This window comes from Harpia harpyja, chromosome 3 (genome assembly GCF_026419915.1).
Source record: "Harpia harpyja isolate bHarHar1 chromosome 3, bHarHar1 primary haplotype, whole genome shotgun sequence".
Taxonomy (NCBI): domain Eukaryota; kingdom Metazoa; phylum Chordata; class Aves; order Accipitriformes; family Accipitridae; genus Harpia; species Harpia harpyja.
In genome coordinates this window covers 63748801-63770444 of record NC_068942.1, presented here as the reverse complement: position 1 = coordinate 63770444, position 21644 = coordinate 63748801, and the positions used below count along the sequence as shown (strand labels likewise).

General features: G+C 44.1%; 1 protein-coding gene across 1 annotated transcript in view; it reads left to right on the top strand.

Moving 5' to 3' along the window:
• Positions 1–21644, top strand: part of FOXN3 (forkhead box N3) — a 215637-nt gene that overhangs the window by 7594 nt on the left and 186399 nt on the right. The window lies entirely within an intron of this gene.

The following is a 21644-nucleotide window of genomic DNA, read 5'->3' as shown; positions in this document are numbered from 1 at the left end:
ACGGAAAGTATATTTCTCATTGGCAGGGTAGCGATGGATGTGTGAGTGAATAAGATCACTCCTGGTGAGTGGGGGGGGAGGACGTGGAGGTACAGAGCCGTCGCTGGACGAGGAGGGCCAGAAGACAGCATCTCATGAAGCCAAGGCGGGACGAAAGTCCTTCAGTCTGGAAGCAAGAATAGAAAAACCTTACCACATATTATTTAGGGTTGAGAAGAGAAAGGGAATGACATTGACTTCTTTAGAGATGTGAGCCCTGAATAGTCTCTACTACAATTAGTAAATTTTGAAAAGCTGAGCTATAAATAAACTACATCTTAACTGGTATGCCTGATTTTTTTTTTTTCTCCCTGTCTTCTGTTGTTGCAAAGCAGTCTCATGTAATGGTGCAGATCAACGTCCTGGGGATAGTTACGGCAGCATCACTAATTGACGCCGTGCTGCACGGTGCTGCTGCGGCTGCTCTGTGCAGAGCTCTGTGCCTCGCTGTTCTGGGGGGTGAAGTGGCCATGTCAGCCCTGCTTTACCCTGGGCACCTCCAGCTGGGTGCTGTGCTGGTTGCAGTCGGGCTCCTGGGGTAGGCATTGCAGTCAGGTTATTGCTCAGGAAATTCAAACAGGTGCTGGGAAGTCACAGGGTTTTGATTAAATATACCGGCGTTGTAGCTGTGGTTGCCAGACCCCCGTTATTAGGCCCCGGGGGGGGGGAGCGGGGTGGTGCTGAACCACCCATGGGCACGGGGGGGCCCGGGAGGCGGAGGGTGGGTTCCCTTCTGGTCTGCCATGTCTGGTGGGAGCAGGGCTGGGGTGTGGTGAAGATGGTCTGAGGAAAATACCACAGCTTCAGCATGTGTTGTGACTGAGCGGGAGATTGCAGTCTGGACATATATCACCATGGAGCAGCTTTGTGCAAGGAGGAAGAAAGCGCAGATGGGAAAAAATGAGGTAAATGTAGGAAAAAAGAGGTAAAGTGTAGAAATTAGGCGTGTGTGTTAGGATGGTCACCCTTGTTCTCAAGCAGGTCTCATTACTGGAGCAACTGCAACCCATTTACAGTCCTGGGGCCCGCTGCAATGACTGGAAACAGCCTGACTAGAAATGAGACCAGTTTAATTGTACCAAGACAAGAAAAATAAAAAAAACCCACAGCATCAAGTAAAGTGCATTTTAAAAATCCTTTTGGTTTTTGTAAGCTGGGGTGCCATTTCTGATGGGTGGGGACACTCCCATTGCCTGTTCGTGACTGGTGATCTCTCTGTCCAGAGGTGGCCAGGGGGATAATTTCACAGTGTTAGTAGCAAAGGCTTTTTTACCAGAAAAGCTGTGTTATCTTTCATTAAGGGGCTGCATGCAACAGCCGTTGCTACGCTGATGATAAGAATAGTATCAGTCTTGCCCACTTGCCCTTTCTCCCTGAGAGGGTTATGTCCCAAGCTGGTGGACTCTGCCCGCTCCCCGTGTGGGCTGCACTTCCTTTATTCAAGCCAGGCTTCCTCCCTTTTTGTTTTTTTGTGCAAAGTGCTCTCTGCTCAAATGAGTATGCCTGTTCATGGTGTGACGTGGGCAGTTCAGGAATTGCTTTGAAATCTGGAGCAGATTTTTTTTGTCGTAGTAATTTTCATTCCGAGTTTGTGTTCAGTCTTGCTTACTACTATTAACTACTGCTAATTGTGTGTGGGGGTAAGAGCTGGGACCACAGAGCAGCAGGGATCCCAAGCACCTGGCTCTGTCATGGACATAGTGTGGAAAGAAGATTTTCTTTCTGACCCCAAAAACCTACAGCCTAAACAAGGTATTTGACGCAAAAATTACTCCAGTATAGAAGTCTCTACACCAACATAATTATCTGTCCTGCTTTCATATTTCACATGCTTTATTTAAGTTCCTGTCACCTGCTAATAGCATATGAACATTGGGGAAATTTGGAGGGTATGCACAGTATTATTGGCATTTCTCAAGCAGCTGATACTGGCCTGCTTACGTTCAGTGGATTTCTTACTGTCAAAAACACTTTCAGCACATGAATGAATGGGCAGGAAACCACCTAAATATTGATTAATATAGACAGAAACTGCCCTCCAAGCTCTCGCTCATCCAAAACAGCAACAACAAAGTCAGGCAGCAGGATTCAGCTCATGGGCTGTTGGGAAGAGCTTGTTTTATTTTGAAAGTAGAGCTTTGTTTTGATAGAGACTCTCAGGTACTAGTGCTGGGAATGAAACTTTTGTTTCAAATGCAAAGGACAAGAGGTTCAGCCCAGGTGCAACATCTGTAGGTGAGAAAGTGCCTTGACTTCTACAAATGTTGAAGCAAGCAGCATAGCACTTTGGAAAATCTAGCCAGTCATTCCTTCTGGTGCCAATGTGGGCATGAACGCTGGCAAAAATTGAAGCTTGTCCCTTTTCATGCCAAAATCTATCGACTGTGATTGTCTTAGCTGATTTCAGTGAAGTTTTTGCCTGAGCAAATAGCTTGGTATTTGATCATGTAGGTGGTTGATATTTAAAGTCTACCTCCATGTATTCATGCGGAGCTCCCATGGGATGCAGTGGCAGTTGCATCTGATTTTATGGATGCAGAAATTGATGCTCCATTGCCATCACTGATGTAGTGATGGTGATGGTGGTTATTATTAATTTGTATTCCAATGGCAGGTAAACAGTGTTAATATTTGGCTCTTCCCCAGCTACCCTCGCTCTCTCAAGCTCGTTCGCCATTGGTACCAAAGGTGATTTATGTGAGTATTCCCACTCTGACAGTGTAAGTGATGCACATACGGCTCTTTGGAGCTAGTGGATGAGAAGACCTCTTTATACACAGATATGTTGCAACATAGATTTATATTGCTGTAACTGTGAAATCTGTATCTTGTTATGAACAACATGCAATCCATTACTTGTTTGTACAAAATTCAACACCTTACCAGCCAATGAAGTGAGGAGCAGAGGGCCAAACTTAGCCCCCTGGGCGCTGTGTATTGGCCTTTACTGACACGCAGATCCTTAAGCCCATAGACTGATCTCGAAGTCTTGTGACTATGGGATCAAATGAAGATGGGTTGTCAACGCGTTTGTCTTGTGGAGATGAACTCTGATGTCTAATGACTGAACCCAGGTAGCAGCCTTTCCCCGAGTTAGCATACTCATAAGGTCTCTGTCTTGGCCACTGTGATTTACAGAACTGCAAGAAGCTAGTTGTCTTTAAATTTAAATTTGATTGGCTAAACCTACTAAGGAGGAGACAGAGAGACAGACGTGGACAGCAGGATGATTGAAGCCTTTTTTAATAGCCAATAAAGCTAACCCTCTTCCCCTAAAGTAGCAGCCTAAAGAACTGCTTCGTCTGTGAGCTGCAGAAGAAGAAAACATGGTTAGATTACAGAAATGCATGTAATGAGTTTATTACAATGCATTAATTACCACTGCCAGTAGTTATCTTTCATTGTTAAAGCAACTTCCCTCAAGATAAAATAATGAAACGTACATTTTCTTTGCCAGTCAGAAGCTCAAGAAGAGAGTCCTGTTCCACTTCTATCTTGTGGTATAAAGTAATGCAACTCCAGTGGAGTCAGAGGTGGGTAGCTGGGCAGAAGGCAGCTTACTTTTTTACTAGAGAGCTTTAATGCAACATTGTTTTATTTCTGTACATTAAAGTTAATAACACAGCAAGTGTATTTTGAAGTTAAGTCTTTCTAGGATCTCTATGTTAAATAACTGCGAACAAACTTTATAGTCACTCTATAGGCCCTCACAATATATCATTTTGAGCTGCCTTCTATCTATTACATTTTATCTGCCTGCAAAATCCATTTCTAATTCTGGCCATATCTCCTTTGCGATCACTTGCCAGAAATCTATTCCCAGGATTCTCCTTATTTTAGTGAAATATCTCTGCTTCAGCACCTTTCCCAAGGTGGCTGATCTAATCATGGCACTATCAGTTATCACTTCTCATTTCCTTTGCTAGCTCTGTCAAATGCAATGCACAGCCTAACAAAGTGACATTCAAATACTCTCAGTGACCAAGGCTATTTCCCTCTCTTTTACTCCGCAAAACTGGAATTGTACGTGACTTCTTAAAACACGTGCCCTTCGCTCCAGGAATGTGACTTGTAAAGCATGCTGTGAGAAGAGTTAATATTAAGCAGATGAAATAGCTGCCTCTGTTTGTCACAGGTAGGTTCCATTTATAGTGACCATCTGGATATTAAACGCCACATACACGACCTCTTTTTCAGGTAGAGGAGAGCAATGCTTCATTCCTGCCAACTGGCAAGAGAGCCCTACCTTGCCGTCAGAGAAATAAAATTTGTCACCTCCCTGTTCCTAACCTCCATTCTTGTCAGTTTATATATACATGTTTCTCTTTTACATATGAGTGTGACTGTATGCAAAGGTCAGCATATACGAAACAGGGTGCTTGTGTTTCTCAAGTAAGGAGTCACCGGTGTAGTGGGACTTTCTGTTAAGGTTAAATGTGGTTTCTATGGACACGGGTCCAGCAATAGCATCTTTTTTTGGCTTCTATTTTTTTTTTTCCTTGGGTGACAAACCTTTTAGTGTTATCTTAGATTGTTATCACAGACTAATACTTGTTTTAATAAGTGTGTGGCTGACTACTCCATCCGCTCTGGAAGATAAAGTTATCCGCGTGCGTCCTCACAGCCCTTCCTGCTTTGTGCTATTTAACACATGCTGTCAGGAGCCCTGCTTTGCCGCAGTCTCATTTCTCCATTGTTTTTTGTGAGGGACGAACCCTAAATCTTGCTTTTTTGGAGAAAGCAGGGAGCGAGCTCTCACCAGACTGTCTAGGAGTGTGGGGAGAGCCTTCTCCATGCACCCGTCCCGGCTCCAGAGCACCATGAAGTGCAACACTTGCATGGTGCTGGGAGTTTACCATGAGCAGCACAGCTCTGAATTTCCTCTGAAATCATACAGCCTGGGTTTTGGGGGTTTTTTTGTTTTTTTTTTTCCCCCACTGTGTGAATCAAATAAACCCATCTTGCAGTCTGCAGCAGATCAACACACATATTTTCCCTGTAGCCTGTTACAGGTTGCAGAATTGAGTTTATTTGTTTCAGACAGCGAGGGGAAAAATTAGGAAAATGGGTTTTAAGCTGACAAAAAGAACCAGTCTGATTTGTTCTTTATGGCCCAAGGTACAACACCAACCAGGTGCTTTGTGTTTTCAGTTCTTTGGCACATATTTTGATGAGCCATGTCACAGCCTGGCGAGCTTCCAGGGCAAGGTGTTCGCAGTCCCTTCTGGCTGTCCCTTGGACACTGTTCCTCCGGTTAGCTGTGGAGATGCAAACTGGGGAGCATCTGCCCTAACAGGGGATGGCAGAGTGAGCTTCTGTGTGTCCTTAAATGGTCATTTCCAATATGGCTAAATAACAAGGATGGCGTCTAATGGCTTAAAAAGCTGCTCATTGCTGCATTTTTTTCTAGCTATTTCTTCACTGTAGGAAGGTAGAGAAATCGGTGTTAAAATAATAATTAAATGCTGACAGTACTAAATTTCCACCCAGCATGAGTTGGCAGCAGTTGCAAACCAAAACATTAGGTCATTAAAGAAAAAAACCCACCTGATTAAATACCTCTGTATGTTTTTCTGATTAGCTATTCTTAAAAAGAGTGTGTCTGTAATAGAAGGGTGTACTTGACAGCAGCGATTGCTTTTTTTGGGGAAAGGTAAAATACTCAAGTTTTAATGTGTATGTATGTGTGTTTGAAAGGATTTCTTGCTGATCTTAGCTATGGGGATTTATAACTTACTAATCATCCATTTTTAAAAGCCACTATGAAATCTCCCTGCCAGGAAATATGTGAAATCCTCTCAATATTATGTTTCTGGAAAGAACAGTTAACAGTGACTAATGCTCGGGGTTTTGTTTTGGTCTCTTTTTCCTCTTCTCTGGCTAGACAGAGCTGATTTTGCTCTTGAGAGTCAAACATCCATGGTGGACCCTGCTGTAGCATTGATGGTATTGAAGCTCTATGAGGCTCAGGGGCTGGCTGCAGTGTGCATCCTGCAGACATGCAGATAAAAGGGTTTCTGCCCCAAAGAGCTTGCTGGGATGGGGAGGTATGTGAAGGCAGGTGAGGATTCAGAAGGGGGAGAGGGGGTAGTGTTGGGAAAAGAAACCCCTGTTTACCCCATGCCCACTCATGGCCGGAGGTCCACTGCTCTCAGAGGCAGGCTGAAGCTAGCTCTCTTGACTATATTTTATTAAAGCACTGTTGGCTGAGGAGACTGCAAAGTAAAAATTGTCAAAGGTGCATTTACAGACTGCCACTTTTTATCACCTGTTTCTTCCTTTGATGTGCTCTACTGTATATCTGCTCCGGTGTGCTCCATAGCAATGTTTTAGGGGCTGATACCTACAGCACACGTATGTTTGGAGCTCCTTCCAGGTCCTCTTTAAGGGATATTGCTGGAGCTAGTGAGGAGGGGAGCATCCAGTGCTGGTGGGGACTTGGGTCACAGCAGGAGAGTTCTGGCTGCTGCTGGCCCCGTGGGAAGCCCTGGAGCTTGAGAGGGGTTGGTGCATCGAACCGAGCATCCCCTCTCTGAGTGCCGGCAGCATCTCTGAAAGCTGTATGACCTCTGTGGCCAAGACACACTTCCCAAGCATGTACTGAGTGTGGAAGGACATCCTGGCTGCTGTGGCTCCTGCTCCTGTCGTATCAGAGCAACTCATGATCTGTGGTGTGTGTATTACGGTGCCAGCCCTGCAAGGCAGCGCAGGGTCGTCCTTCCCTCTCCCTTCCTTCTGGCCCTTTCTTCCACACTTACATTTGAGAAACCAAGGTACAGAGGGGTTAAGGGAGAGGTTTTGTAAATTATTTCGAACTACTCTGTTGTTTGAAGACATAGCGTAGGGTAATACAACCTTTTGTTGTATTAGTATACTCCTGTCTGCACCCAGAAGTTGCGTATGAACAGCGGTCTCACAAACATAATTTCTGCTACCTGAAAGACATAGGGAAATGGTTCATCTGAAGGAGTTCGAAGGAGGCTCAGCATCATGTGCTTACAAATTTACTCAGCACGTTTACTGGACTCTTTCATTTTTCCCCTGGGAGCTGTATAAGTTACCTACGTTTTTTTTTTCTTCACTATACATTCCAGAAAGCAATTTCTCAGGAAGAGTGGTTCCAGTTTAATATTCAGATTATCTGTTGTTTCTTTTTCCCCCAAGATAAAGCAGATGAATAATCAGCTAACCCTAATTCAGGCAGAGCTGGGGACTATGTATGGGCATACGTGTGGGGATCCAGATCTGAGGAGTGCTGCTTTAGGCTGCAGTGTTTCAGCTGTATAGCCTGAGCACATGAGTTATTCGGAGGTGAGCAGAGGTGCTCCAGCGAGCCTGGCCACTGCTCAGGAGTTGGGTCCTGAGCCCCATGGAAACACACCAGATTTGTAAAACAGAGCAAAAGGCATATTTCTGCAAATGTTAGAGTGGTGAATTTTTTGCAATTCAATGCAGCGACCAAGAGCAAGAGAAAATTTTGGCCCGTATTTCTCTCCTGTACGAAGATGTGCCAAGCAAAGAACAGATGGGGTCAGGGGGCTGCCTGCGGTTGTCTGAGTCTCGGGCTGTCTCCACCCCAGCCCTGGCCGGAGGCAGTGACCTGTTCTCGCTTACGTCTGCTGCCTTTGCTGCCCTGAAGCTCCCGCCTCAGTCAGAGTCCTGCAGGGTGGCATGTGCGATGTGCCCTGGCTGGGACATCCCTCCGCTGTGTGCTGCAGGGGAGCTAAAGTCCTGCTGCGTCGGGACCCTTCCTCATGAGAATCGGCCACCGCTAAACCTTAGTGACAGAAAGTGGCTCTGAGCACCTAGCCCTCATATCTCCAAGTTCATTGGGTCCTTGTAGTGCTAGCACCAGGTTGAGACAAAGTATTTCTCTGCTGACATTAATGTGCTTGACCCTATAGAGCACAAGGTAGCCAAGCAGTTACAGGCCATTAATCTCCAATTGCTCTTGTCAGGTATTATGTTCATTAATCCAGGGCCAAACAGTGGTTTAGTTACAGTGGTAGACCACGGTAAGACTTTTTTTAGCTCCTTGGTTAGTGCCAAGTTAGTATCTAGTTAGTAGTGTTTGCAACCGTGTGGACAGATGCCCTCGAATATAGAGTGCTTTGATATGCCAGGCTGTGATAATTGTGTATAGAGGGGTGTCCTTTTGTAGCTTGAATTGCTATAAAAGGCTTCAGTAGCCTCTCTCTGGCAAACTGCTGGTACCTGTAGTTGGGAGTTTGAGCGAGTTTTGCAAGCTCAGTGCCACCGTACACATATTGATCTGTGGCTGCTCCTGAGGTGAAACTGTTTATGTTTTAATACATTAAGTTCTGCTTGCACCATTCTGTATGGAAGTCTTGTTTTGAAGGTTTAAGAAAAACAAGAAGAAAGAATGTTGAGATGTTTTAACACAACAAAAAGCATTTTCTTCCTACACGGTGCCATTTCAGAGAGGGAACAGCTTCTCCTTCAGTTCTGTTTCGGTCTAGGTCTCTCTCTTCTTAGATTTAAACATATGCTTATATCAGTTCCTCAGCTGGCATGTATCTGTTGACATAGTATATCTACCAACAAAATGCGCTTTCTGTGTTTACACCTGATGTTTTTCCTGTGCGCCTTTAAACTTAGCAGATTCTTCAGGTTTTAAACATGGTCCTTTAACAAAGCTGTAACATATGGGCTTTGGGGTTTTTTGTTTTCGTGAGAGGAACATTGACATAATTACCAGTAGGAAAAGAATGAGATTAGGAAGTTGTTTTTTATCCTGACATCTATAGGATTTCTTGCATCCCACAAAGCAATTGCCCTTATTCAGCAGATGGGGACCGTGATGCTCCAGGTGGCTGGATATCACCTAGCAGTCTGTGGCACACCTGGAGCAAAATCCAGATGTGCTGGTGTCTGTGAAGTGTTGTCACTGCAAGGCTTGCCCTTCTCTCAGGAAGCTGCCTACAGCCGTCCACGCTGGTGATGCACGCAGCATGCTCTGGCTTTGCAGCTGGTGCCGCTTTAGATCTGGGGCAAAGTGGGGATTTCCAGAAGTGCGTAGGTAAAGATGGAGCACACATCCATGGAAAATCCATGTGTGTCCAGGTAAGCAGCTGAGATCACTTGCAAACAGTCACTCTCCTCAGCAGAAATGGAAAGGAGCACGTTTGGGAACTGTTGGGGCTGTTGTGCCTGGCCATAGGAGGCTTGGCTTTCAGATTTTATTTGTTCGTGGGATTTTGTCCTAGCTGAAATAGCATTTGAGGAGCTAGAGTAGCAGCTGTAACCTCTGTTCAGGCCATCTGCAGAAAAGATGTTAATTATCAGAGACTCGGATAAAATCCTCGTCCTAATGAAGGGTCTTGATGACTTTTGAGGATCCTGAGATCATCTGTGGTAGGTTGACCTCATCACCTCTTAGATACTGTGAAAGAGACTCTGGTAGGCCACAGGAATGTAGTTCTCTAATTTTTGTTCTCTTGATTCCCCCTGTTGTCCTGGTGGTGTTAGTTTTCCCCCAAAATCTAAGCATTATTATGTTTTCATCCTATGTCCCACATATGGATTCTTCTGCTAATGAAGAAAAGAAAATGGTCATGCTCAGATTTTGGTCCTTAAAAAACAAGACCATCTTGATTTTGTTACATTTTTGGACAGGCTACAAGGGATAAAGTTGAACTTGTCTGAGGATAAATGGATACCATCATACTGAGAGTTAACTAAGTGCAAGGTGTTTGGGTTTTTTCCTATAAAAATTAAAGGCACCAAATAAGCTGAAGTGATTTCTGATGCAGTGCCTGGGATTTTTTTTTTCCCCAGTTTTTCAATTCTGTGCTACAGAAGAGCTGGTTTTTGAAACTATGTCGAATGGAAGCAAGGAGTGCCTAAATTGTGTAGTTTGGGTGTAAGACTTCAAGCTAGTTCAGCTGTTACTAGGACCACTCTTAAATAAGTCCTTTAGGCTGATGTCGGTGACTTCCTGCCGTAAACACCATGCAGTTTCTATTTTATGGGGTTTGATTTAATTAGAAAAATTCTACTCATTCATCTGCCCTACTATGATTTCTTTGCTTATTGTTTAAAGGAACGTCTATTGCAACTTTTTTGCAGGCCGGTACGATACCAACTTGGTGCTCAAGACCTGCTCTCATGCTGCAGTTGTTCACACTGTTAGGATAAGGCAGTTGCGGAGGATTCCCATCCCAAGGATGTGTCCTCTGCTTCTGCAACTTGGGGACTGCAATCAAACAGGGTAATTTCACCTGGCTGGGTCCGTGGGGGTGCATTGACTTCAGTTACAGTACTGGGAACTGTGTAATCGGCAGTTGTGTTAATGAGAATAAGAGTTCAAGGTGTTTTGTCAAATCTGACAGTGAGTTGCCTGCTGCTTGCGTTTTGTTCGGCAATTCATTGTAAAGCCATAGCTACAAGTTTTACCTTCCACAGGGATGTTCCTATTTTTTGCCTTTCCTAGGCAAGCTAACCAGAAATTGTTGGAGCCTGCTCCTATCTGTTGCTCATATCTATCATCATGCTGTACACAGATATCCTCTCCTCTTCTAAAATATGGAAGATTTCCAGTTAATTGTCTGGAAATTGGGGAGGGGGTGGGATTTTTTCCTATGGTCTTGTTACTCTTGTGTACAGCCACTCATTGTTTTGCGTTAACTGTTCATACTTGAAGATTTCTGAGAAGAGGATTGATACTGTGAACCCTTAAAGAACAAGATTAGATGAGGTGGAACTGGCTTTGATTGCCACTTTGGTCTATGATGCTGTGCTCTTTTCACTGCAGCACAGATGAAAGCATATGTTTATTTGTAAAATAAATAATGATCTGATGCTCACCTGAATTTAGCTATTGGAGGAAAAAGGTTTCCTTAGAAATGAGAAGGCGATTCAAAAATCTGTGTTGGGCATTTTAATTGCAGCGTGCGATGAATCCTTTGAAGTTTTATTACCTATTATATATTTGATTCAAAAGTTGCCTTTTGCAATAGCTTAAGGTTTTTTATTTGCCTGAGAATATTAACATTTCTGTTTCAAGCTTTGAAAGAGCAAACTTTCTGAACATGATTATGAACATTAGGTTAATGCATAATCCCCACTCAGAGGTTCTCCTAGATTTCCATGTGCTTGTTTAGAGGCTGTTCAAAGGTGCTTAGCTTTAATTGCCATTATGTGAGCACACAGAAATAAGGACCCAAGAGTCTTATCAATTATTCTGTTCATAAATTCATTTTTAGATTGTCTCAGAGCTGTTCTAAGTTGAATTTACATTGAAGTTACTGGGAGGTGTAAAGGTTTTCATCTAAATGGGGAAAAGGTTCCGTTGTGTCCTTATTTAAATGCTCAGTGGTTATACCTTTTTTGGTCTTAATGTAATTGCTGATGATTTTTTTTTTTTTCTGTGATGTTTTTTGCAGGTATTTTACCTGCCTTGCATGTACATGTGCAAGCTTTTAGGTGCCCACATAGAAATAACAATACAGGTCGGTTTAGAAATGGCACACGTGACCGAGTTTCTGTGGCTTTCAATGAGCTATAAGATCTTAAATACTTCAGTTGGAATGGAAAAAGGACCTTGCCTTTTAACTGCCTTTGAAAATGTTACTTGGAGGCCTAGAACTGGGGCAACATAACTGAAAGGTGGCTGGACCTGCATCTTCCACCATCCAAGAGAAGCCTTTCTGTAGTCACAGTTCCTGCTTCAGTGTCTTCTTATCTAAAGATCTGTGAAGTCCACAAGGGAATTTAGAGTGAGTCATTGTTGAATAAGAAACTGGAAATGTGTTTCTAGAATGCAGGAAAGCACTAGTGTGTGGGGAAGAGCTCTCTGGTGCAGCCTGCTCAATACTAGAAGGTCACAATAAGATTGAGAAGAAAAAAAAAACATTTTGTGCGTTACACTGCAAAACAGAGTAGAAAAAATATTTTTACATGGTTGTATTGTAAAATCAAAAATTGACTTCTAGAGATCATACAGAAATACCCCGTACTTAATGCTATGTGTTACCCAAATTATGAAGAGCTTTCTGGCACTGAAGATACTAACATCAGCATCAATAGCAATAAAACACAACGGGCTAAAATCTGTTGCATTAGAAGAATTCAAATGGTCTCTGACCTTGCTTGTCCCACCCATGTGCATCAGCTGTGCATGGGGTACTCCAGAAGTCAGGCTCCGTGGATTTGTGGTCTCTTAGCTAATGACAGCCAATAGTCCCCTTATATGTATATTGAAACGAATAATGTGCTGGCAAGGAGTACAGAAACACTGTTTTGAGCCCTGCCACAACCAGATGTTAAGAGCCTGAGGAACGACCCAGCCAGTTAGAATTAGTTTGTTGAGCCCAATGCGGTGGCAGATGCTGCCCAGCATCCTGCAGCCCTGTCCCTGCTGGTGGGTGTTCATGGTCCCCTCCCCGGCCCAGTCCCAGCAGTAATGTCCCTGCTGCCACCTGGGGCTGTTTGCACGGCTCCTGATGCCGGTCTTGGAGAAATAAATAATGCACACGTGGTGTGGTTATCCTCATCAGCTTCCTTTGCCTGCCTTGCAGGTCTGAGTTTCTTGTCCTTGAAGTTACTGGGTTCTGCCCAGCTCCTTGTTTGTACCTGCCCAAAGCCTTGTGCGTTACTGTATTCTCGGCACGGCGTTCACCCCACTGGCATGATCTGCTGCCTTAATCTCCGATTCCCATTCAGCTCTTAGGTCATTTTCCATTTTGCCTTTTCATCTTTTTTTTTAAAGAACTTTTTTAAACTCAGGGGTAACTAAAACATTTTATATATATATATATATATTTTTTTTTTTTTTACATTAAATATTTTTGGTTTAGTTAAAATTCTCCCCCTTTCTGACAAAACGCCCTGTGTGTGTTTTGTGGAAGAAGATTGGTCAGTTTTTCAGTAAAAAATTTTGGTTAGAATAAAGCTTTTCATCTGCAAAAAACCCGAGGTTCTGGTTTTGGGTCACAAGCCCGGTACACATTTCCAGGGTATCATGAAAAACAGTCACCACCAGATTTTCAGAGTTCTCCAGGAACAGCAAGTGCAGTTTGTCATGAATCCTGATTAATTTATTCCCCATTCCATAAATGTTATCCCCTACCAGTCCAAAGGCTGTCATTACGCTACTGTCATTAACCATCTGTTTAGCATGTAAAACTCCTCGGGGCAGGGATCCTATCTTTGCTTTGTACTGTGTAAAGCTGAGCCCGTAGCTGACACTTGAGAAACAATTAATGATAATGCAGCTCAGTAGGGTACTTGGATACCAAGCTAATAAGAGTGGTATAAATGCCTGGCTGGATCGGATTAGAGGGAACTTCTGCATCCCAGTGGTGCATCTCCAGCAGGTAAACGGAAATAGTCTTAAAACATCGTCTGACAAGGAACAGTGAAAAAATAGATGGCATTTCTGAAGGATGCGAAAGAGTCGAGGATGCAAGAGAATTAGCGTTTGGGCATGTATCTGTGTTTTGCTTTATTATTATTATGAGATTTTACCAACTAAATATTTTTCTCTACCATAGAATAAGGGATCACTTCAGAGCATTAATCTCATTAGTGCCTGCGTTTTCCTTTGCACGGTCTTCTGCATGCATTATAAGTCGATGCTTTATCGTATTTTCCTTTGTATCTTAATGATCCCTGTGTGTCGGGGGAGAGAGAGAGAGGCACAGTAGATTTTCATCTTATGTTAATCCATCAAAATCAAGTTAGTTGCGAGTGATGGAGGAGGCGCGCGTGTGCATGCAGACGTCAGTGCCCAGCCAAAAGCTTGCCAGTTGCCCAGCAACCTTCCCGGAGGAAGATGGATGTCCTGCCACCCGCTCTGCTTTTAGCTGAGCCACAATATATTCCCGGTACCGCATCCTATGCGCACGGAGGGGACGGCCGCGCAGGCTCAGCCGGCGGGGGATGTCAAGTTTCTCAATAGTTGGCTCTTGTGCCAGGGCCAGATAAAATGTGTGTCACATCATCCTTGTTAAAACTGTTAATTCAGTTGACTACATCACCTCGGTTTGGGAGCAGGTGCTGCGAGCTGTTCAGATCACTGGCATTGTGCTTCCCCTCCCTCGGGCTCTTAAAGCTATGTTGCCAGCACCATTTCTCCCTCCTTTTTAGAAAGGCCGTTATCTGTAATAACAAATAAAACCACGGGCTGTAGGAGCTCAGTGAATACCATATGTGTCACTGACCTCTCGCTCTTTGGTTGTTTCTTCAGTTCCTGAATCAGGCTCAGCTGGGGCAGGTCCAGGTCTGACCTGCACTTCGGTTGTACTTCCCCGTCCCGTGGTTGTCCAGCGTTAGGACTCCCGGCCATGCATGCAGTAGGACAGGCACCATTGGGATGCAGCCTGAGAAGCCTCTGGAGAAATCAAAGGAAAGGGCTCTTTCTATTGGAGAGTGTTGTGTAATGCCAACGTTTTGAAGCCAGATAGAACCTGACAGTGTCTCTTTAATTTTATGGAATATTTAATTATTATAGGATGCATTTATTCACTGTTTGGATTTCTTTAGAAGAGGTGCCAATCTCACACTCTAGGATGAATTTAAAATTCTTGCACATTTACAATGGCGGGAGCTAAATCATGCTGAAAAGCTCACACAAAATCCTACCTGCGTAATCACAGGTATCTTTCATGGTCTCGGTCTGGCAACTTTATTTATGTTGACAAGCTCTTTACTTAGGGTTTGATTCAGGAAAGCAGTTATGAATGTACTTGACTTTAAATCTTTTAATAGTCCCTGCTGGATCTGGACCTGTGTGAGCAGTGTCGTTGAGCCAGCAGGACCTGGGAACCTGGGGAAGACAGTAAAGGTGCTGTTGGCATGGGTGCTGTCAGATCAGGTTCTTTGACCACTGCAAATTAGGGTATAGAAACACGAAAGGGGTATCGGGGAAAGCACCAGCTGTCCTAAGGAGAAAAAAATTTACAGCCACATGATGCAGCCCCATAAACTGAGATAAATCTGCCCCAACCCAAGAAACATTGCTCCAGTTTCATCTGTGTTCCTCCCTCCATCACCCCACCAAGGAGCAGCTGTTTGCGGGCACGCAGCTGCTCTGAGGCTCTTCCTCATATGCCTGTCCTGGGGTGACTCCGTCCATGTGCCTGTGACCTTAGGGGAGCAGGGACTGCCTCTGAGATGATATTTGTGTTAGCAGGTGGCAAAAACATGCAGCAGCAGTGAGCTGCATGTGGAATGGTTCAGCATGGCTCTTGCTTACTCTGTGCTTATATATGTGGCAATTACATGTCATTTTCAATGCACTTTCTGATGGCAAGCTATTTATCAACTGACTATTGAACTTGTTATTTCCTAAAGCATATGGTGTGTGGCTCCTGACTGAAAAGTGGCTGTTCTGTCTCCTCGTTCTTCCACCTTACACGGATTCTTTCCTATTCGTTTTGTTAAAGTCCTTCAACTCTAGATTGATAACTTCCATCACCTGGATAGTGGAGCTTTGTTCAATGACAATGCCGTTGTTTTTGTCTGTGCTGTTTCCAAAATGGCTGTACACAGGGTGGCAGAGAGAAGTACCTGGAAGCAGAGCATCAGATGCCTGCAATTCAAAAGGAGGAATGTTTTCAGAATGCTGGTGTGCTTATTTGTTGGGAAACGAATAAAGGCTGTGAAAAACTAATGTCATGTTTACTGGATGGGAGCCTGGATAACAGAAAAAGGCTACATATTAAAGTTTTAATTGAATGAATCACAGGTTGTTGGTGAGAAACATTTCTTAAAATAGAAGGTGTGATCAGGGAACAAGTGGTCTTGCTCCTGTCCCAGTCCGAGCACAACTCTTGCCATATTCACTCTTAATTATGAGGGATTGGTGTCTGGTCCTCTCTTTAGCTGAGTCCAGTGGGGATGGGTCCTGTTCCTTTTGACAGAGATAGCAGATTGCAGCTCACGGGTTCCCATTTCAGGGAAAGGTCAAAGAAAGACTTCCCTTCCCACGTTGACATCAACTTTTTTTCTCCCCCCCCTCACTGAGGGGTCAGAAGGGAATGTGCTGTAAGCCGCATACCAAAGAGTCAGTCGGGGTCTTTGCAGGGGAGCCTGCTCACCCTTACCAGTACTGGTCCTAATGAGTATGTCATCAATTTGCACTATTAAAGACTGCTGATGAGCCTGGCTCTGACCTATGATCCTGCCATTACTCAGTGCTGTATAAACACAAACTGAAAAGGACTATTTCCCACCTTAAAGGGTTTACATTATAAGAAATTACCCTGTAGTACGTGTAGGTAAACTGTTAGATTAGAGCCTATATTACAGCTGGAGGAAGTGTTTCAGCCCTGCTGTTTGTCCTGTGTGGTGGGACTCACCTGGCCGGTGTGGTGTGGATGCCCTAAGTGCCGAAAGCAGCCGGCGCCCCTCTGTAGTCTGCAGAGAGAAACGGGTGCTTGGGGTGCAAATTGGCTCAGCCCAAGGAGTGCTTCTAATGAGGTGATTGCCTCCATGAATGCTGCTCTGCCTCTCTTCTGGAGCCCAGGCGACCAGTGCAGCCGTAGACAGAGGTTAGCACTTTGCAGCATCCTAGATTACGTGATATGGATCACAAATGTAACACCAAAATGGGCCCACAACGTGGTTTCACTTAACTGCGATATGTTCAGAGCTTGATTCTGCTTGATGCTGGGTGTTTCTACTTTCCCTTAGGATGAGGAGGAATTGAGATCACCCAGTGCCATCCAGCGTGGTGTCCTAGAGAAGCATGGAGGAATGGTACAGAAGCCAGGTAGCCAATCACAAAGAGCTACTAAAGCAGCAACAAGAATATCTCCTCTTATTTGAGACCATTTAATCTTTTTGAATGAGTAATATAATATTTATAATATTATAGTAGCTGTAATAACTTGCTTAAAAATTAAAAATAGTTAATGGGTGAAGTGGAATAAGCGTGTTTAATGCTTCTCATTCAAGTGCTGCTGTACCTCCTGCTAGAAGAGTTTTATTTAAATGCATAATTTTCTCCCATTTTAACAACACTGACTGGAGCAAACACACTGGCTCTGTATTCCCTTCTGGATGCACATCAGGCTGATGGTATTTATAAAGCTCCGTCTGGTATGTGTCCTAGCTATCTGGAGCACCACCTCCTACCATCAGACAAATTATCCCTAGGCAGTGGAGGGCATTTCAGTGAAATGCATTGATCTGTCACGTCCCTTTTCAGGATGCAATACTAGGTCTTTTGTGGTAGGTGAATTTTGTGTATTATTTTATGTATTATTAGATAAGATTCCCTTAATTCCTGGGAGGTTAGCCCCAGACTCAGCACAGCTCACAGGAAAGTGCTGTTTCCTGCACTGCTTTCCCAATGCAGTGGAAAGCTCTACTGTGCTTGAAGACCGAAACTGCTGACCGCAGCCCTCAGTTGGGCACTGCTGGAGATATTGTAGACAGCTTGGACCCGTTCTGTGGAGGACTTGGTGAACAGGAGAAAACACTGGTCTGGATTTGATATAGTTGGGTGGTGCAAAGCTTATGGGACAGCCATGTCTTGTGTTGCTGAAGAGGTGCACGAGGCATTTCGTACAAGTAGCAGCAGTCTCCATAGCACTGAAGGCTTCATGCCTGGGTAGATTGCATGGCTATTGCTAATTGAGAGGTGATAAAACACAAAAAGTTGCAGTAAGGTCATCATCTACTACAATGGGGAGAGATTCCTGCCTGAAGTTGATAGAAAGTATTTTGTTGCTCACAAAGATTGCTGTGGGGTAGTTTAGTCTCGGTGTGAAATGTAAGCCTGGCTTACTGACTGGGTTGACTGATGGCAATGGGGTAGGGAGCAAGGGAGAGCATTCCTTAAAATGAAGGGACCTGCTCAGTGTGAGCAGACTCCTCAGTGCTGTCCTTTTCCGACCAAACTCATCTTTGCCTTCTCAGATCTGTGAGGTAGCGTTTAAACGTTTTCAGATGAGTGGGGCCAGATAACTTCTAGTCAAAAATCCTGAAAGAAGTTGATGTAGAAGATCTTTGGTCTGCTTCTGTTAACTTCTTACACCTGCTGGAAGTTCACAATGGGTGAATGTGTGCAAGAGGAACATCCCAGGTAACTGCAGGCAGCTTAGCCTGACATCAATCCTGGGCAAAAGAATAGAAGAACTGATAGAGGATTTAGAGAATTAAAGGTAGGGAATATAATTAATGCCATTCAACATTCTTTTTTGGAGAATATCTCTTGTCAGACAAACCTGATTTATCTGATGAGATTGCAAGTTTGGGGGATAAGATGACTGTGTAGATGTAATACACTTAAACTTCTGTAAGGCGTTTGATTTTATTTCACATGACATTATGATTAAAATATTAGTACTATAAACTTTCACTGAAGCACATGTTAAATGTAGTAAGAACTGGGTAACTGACAGAGCTCAAAAAGTAGTTGTCAATAGGGAATCATCACTGAATGGGAACACTTTTAATGTAATTCTGCAGGGAGCAGTCAGAGCCCCCATACTATTCATCATTTTTGGCAGTGATCTGAAAGTAAATATAAGATTATTTCTGATAAAATTTGTGGGTGACACAAAGATTGATGAAGTGAGAATGAGGGCAGTAGGATACAGTGCTCTCGGCCACTTGGTTAATTGTCCCTATTGAAACAAAATTCCAAAATTCCTTTAAATCGAATTAAATAAGAAAGTTTTCATGCATCTGGAGAGGAGTGCAGCACAGAGCTGTTGCCCAGCCTGGAAAGCAGGGTTTATGAGAATCCTTTCAGTCTGCTGGCCTCTCTGGAGAAATGGGGCTTCCCTAAGGAAGAGCCTGTTTGCCTGCAGGATCCCTTGGCCTCTGTGTGACAGCGGTGGTGGTCCATGGCTCGGCAGTGCTGCTGTTCAAGGAGCCTCCCTGAGGAGGCTGCTGATATGAAACAACTCTTCATCCAGAGTGCTGTGGAAGGCCTAAGAAAAATGTGGATTTGGGACTCATTAAATTTCTGTGTTTGGCTGTGTATCTGTGAAATCTTGAGTATGTTTTCTCATTCACCTTTGTCCATTGGAGGTATTTGAAGATGCCCCTACACCTGTATCACAGAAACACAGGAACCAGACTTAGCAGTAGAGTTTAGCCTGAATATGGGGCAGGGTCCACCCTGGTGTGACTGGCTTGTAATTCTCTGTTAGCACCTCCAAACTTAAACAAGGCTGCAGCAGCAGAGGGCATACAGCAGTGACATGAAAACACAGAGGTATCATGTACCCATACCATGGCTATATTATGTTAGTGGCTTAGCATGTAACAGAGGCTCTTCTTAAGTGCAAAGCTCCTTGCATCCATGGTTACTTGCACACCACAGGTGCACATGTGTGCACTCTATGGCATGCCAAGGCTTTTCCTCCTGGTGAGACCAAGAGAGAAGTTGTGTACCCATGTAGTGCACCCTGTTGGCAGTAGGGGTATAAGGTACCACATTATGAAGAGGGGCATACCAGTGCCAAGGGCCTTCAGCAGTGGCTAGGGATAAATGCACAGGAGTAAGATTCTGGAAACGTCTTCAGCTTTGTTATATTAGAAATTTTGAAAAGGCAGAGGAGGTAACAACTCTTCTGCTACTGCTTTTGGCTTTGACTGAGATAGATCTGCCTGTGCATGTAGTGCCAGGACCTTCCTTATTTTCAAAACCTGAACATAGCATCACAGAATTAGAGTCATAATTTAGACTGGAAGGGACTTCTGGCGATCATCTGGTCCAACAGCCTGCTCAGGGCCAACAAGAGCCAGTTGCTCCCAGATGGAGATTTCACAGCCTCTCTGGGTGGTCTGCTCAAACACTTGACTACCCTCATTTTAAGTTTTTTTTGTTCATGATCCGACTGGAACTTTATGTGTTCAGCTTGTGTCTGTTGTCTCTTGCCTTTTGCCCTGTTCCTCTAGACCTCCAAGGGAAATCCAGCTCAGCCTCTTACACCCTCCCATTAGATAGTTGTCGACAGTGGTAAGCTCTCCCCAGACCCTTGTCTTATGTAAAGCTTAGCTTTTCTCAGCACGATCCTAGCGCGTGGCTGTTTTAAAACCCATAGAGGGAAAGTGAGGTTCAGTCAGATCAGAACAAGCTGAACCTTGGGACAAACATACCAGCAGCGAAGTGCCCCCTGGAGAGGTCCACCTCACAGCCAGCTATGGCTCAGCCAGGTCTCTGGGATCCTCAGCTGTGTAACTACCTTGCACTAGAGGTACAGTGTAGATAGAAATGCCCGTGATGAGACTGATGGGAACTTCAGGTCCAAATAACAAAGTGCATCAGGCCATGGTCCTTCCTTCCCTGTACTGCACTGCTGCTTAATGTCTGATGCACACAAACAGTTTTTCCATCACTGTTTGAAGGACCGGGGGCCATTCATAAACAGACCAATTTTTAGTGTAACTTTCCAGCCACAAGTTTCCCTAAGCTAAAACAGTGTATCTTACTAAATAAATGATTAGACGTCAATGATTTTCTGCCTTCTAGAGCAGAGTTATTTGGAAGCATGAAAGGAAATTGCTGCAGCAGTATAAAACCACTGCCCTTTGCACTTGTATCTTTCCCACAGAGTAATCCTTCATTCATTGTTTACTTAATGAGAAAAGAAAGAGGTTAATTTATAAAACCAAATAAAAAACAGACAGAAGACTTTATTTGGGGAACAAAAAACTGAATTAAATGAATAGTCTATCCATTAATGCTGCTAATTGTGCCATACTCCACTGAGGAAAATACACAGGTCTGCTAGTATTTTGCTCTTGCCAGTGGAGTCCACAGGCCCCCTCCAGTGAGGGTCCAAGTCATAACTCTGTGGCAAGAGTTTCCTAAAAAGTTTTCTTGCTTGGTGAACTAATTTCAGCTCCCAGTCTGTGACAGGCTCAGCCTCTCAGGGGTTTCTTAAAATTAATAGATAGAATAATTGGCAGAGCTGATCTTGCTGGTGAATGCTGCTGTCTGAATCATTCGCAAATTCTTATGAACATCCGCAGAGAGCTGCTGCAAGGAAGAGAAAGAGGGACTCCTTAATTCATTTTCCCTGCTCCAGAGAAGTCTGTCGTACCCACGTTGTAATTCAGCAGTTTCTAGGCTATTTCTGTTGACTAAAGGATGTTGCAGAGGTTGGAATGAAACCCAGGTGGGGGGAAAGTTTTGCATTTCACCCGAGTCTCCTGTGGTAGCCATTCATCTTCGCTAGTCAGTGAAAGTCTGAAATCTCCACCATCCTGATTGGGTAGAGAAAGTTAATGGGGAGGGGAGCAGCGTAGCTGTGCCATGATCTAGATGGGTGCATGGATGATGGCTACTTGATGCTGAGGCCGGCTGGAGGCTAAAGCTGCTGTGTCTCCCTCTCTTTCTTGAGTAAGCCTGCAGAGGAGTGAGGGGGCAGGGGAGACCTGGGCAAGCGTGAGTCTGTAATGGTTTGGAAAGGGTGGTCAGTTCATGAAGACATCTAGGAGTAGTTCATGAAGACACCTAGGAATAATGTTTGATTCCCTTTGGGAATTTGGGGATTACTGTGAAGTGTAGATGAAGAAAAACATGTCTGGGAAAAAAAAAAATTAAAGTTGTTTTGCTGGAATTCCCTGTAAGGGTTTAGAAGATTTTGTGTCGGAAAAGGCACTTTCCTCTGGACTGCAAC